Here is a 1,830-nt window from a genome sequence, read left to right as displayed (position 1 = left end):
AATATGAGGACCGATGCATGGGTATTGTTGTAAGCTTACATATGGGGGCGCGCATACGCACACACACACACATACGCACACACACACACGTACACACACACACACACACACACACACACACACACACACACACACACACACACACACACACACACACACAATTTACCCACCAGAGCTGGAGTGCCGGCTTGTAGCGCTGTGATGCTTTTAGGCCCTGTGTGGGGACTGAAATGTGTGTGTGTGTGTGCGCGCGCGCGTATTTATGCGAAAAAAGCATCAAAACAGAGCAACATCTTCATTGTTCTGAAACGTTTTGTAAGGTGTGTGTGTGTGTGTGTGTTTGTGTGTCTCTGTGTGTGTATGTATATGTGTTTGTGTGTGTGTGTGTGTGTGCGCGCTCGTATTTATGCGAAGAAAGCACCAAAACAGAGCAACATCTTCATTGTTCTGAAACGTTTTGTAAGGTGTGTGTGTGTGTGTGTGTGTGTGTGTGTGTGTGTGTGTGTGTGTGTGTACGTATATGTGTGTTTCCTCGTATGTGTGTGTATGAATACACGATGAAACGAAAGTGGCATCCCTACCAATGAATAAAAGTTGGACAAAGCGTGGTGGAAGCTTTTGGTCAAACTTGTACAAGGCCGAGGGCCCTTATTTCGTCATTTCCATAAAATATTGGATAAAGTGAAGCGGCAAGGCACTCCCCCCCTACCTGGAAGGGAATCGGAATATCGATCTGATTTCTGACTATCAACAGTCGTTCCAGACTCTGTTTGCTGTTCCATAGATATTAACTAAGTTTTGGAAACTCAGGTTAGATTGTGTTTACTTGCAGTAAGGCTGTAGATAGATAGACTTAGGATATAGTGTGTTTGTGTGTGTGTGTTTGTGTGTGTGTGTGTGTGTGTGTGTGTGTGTGTGTGTGTGTGTGTGTGTGTGTGTGTGTGTGTGTGTGTGTGTGTGTGTGTATACACTCCATCCAGTCAGTACTCTTCTTCTCCGTATCTCCGGGGCACCTCCTCCTCCTCCTCCTCTTCCTCCCCCTCCTCCCCCTCCTCCTCTTCTTCCTCCCATTCCTTTTCCTTACACTCCTCTTCCTCCCCTTCCTCTTCCTCGCCCTCCTCTTCCTCCCCCTCCTCCTCTTCCTCCCCCTCCTCCTCCTTCTCCTCCTCCTTCTCCTCCTCCTTCTCCTCCTCTCCCTCCTCTCCAATGTCGTCCATTCACCCCAATCTCGTCCCTATACACCTATTCTAGAATGTTTTAAGAAAACTTAGTATTTTGAGTTAAATGAATGAAGTGTTCAAAGTTGAATGTTTGTATACACATGTATGTGTATGTATATGCGCGTGAACAGCATTACAACACTGACAGCCGGCATCCTAGATCTGGTGGGAAAGGAATTGCGTGTGTGTGTGTGATCCACTAAGATTTTGGATCACGTGTTGAACTGGTGATTGACAATTATTAGTCTCCCGAAAGCTGAGAGTGACTTCTTTAGGTAATGTTGTGGCCTGAAACACACACACACACACACACACACACACACACACACACACACACACACACACACACACACACACACACACACACACACACACACACACACACACACACACACACACACACACACAGTGCCGACCCTGTGTTGTATTGCTGTTCAGACCGGTTAGTTAGCAATCGAACGCGGTACCATTACACCAGCTAGCCTGTGTGTATGTATGTGCGCGTGTGAGCATAATACTTGCGTGCACACACACGTCATGTACGTGTGTATATAAGCAATAATTGTAGTTCTAATCTCATTACCCACTCGAGTCGTGTGTTAGGTCAGAC

Source organism: Oratosquilla oratoria, chromosome 44 (genome assembly GCF_046742065.1).
Source record: "Oratosquilla oratoria isolate Oo_2021 chromosome 44, ASM4674206v1, whole genome shotgun sequence".
NCBI lineage: Eukaryota > Metazoa > Arthropoda > Malacostraca > Stomatopoda > Squillidae > Oratosquilla > Oratosquilla oratoria.
This window is presented reverse-complemented; position numbering follows the sequence as displayed.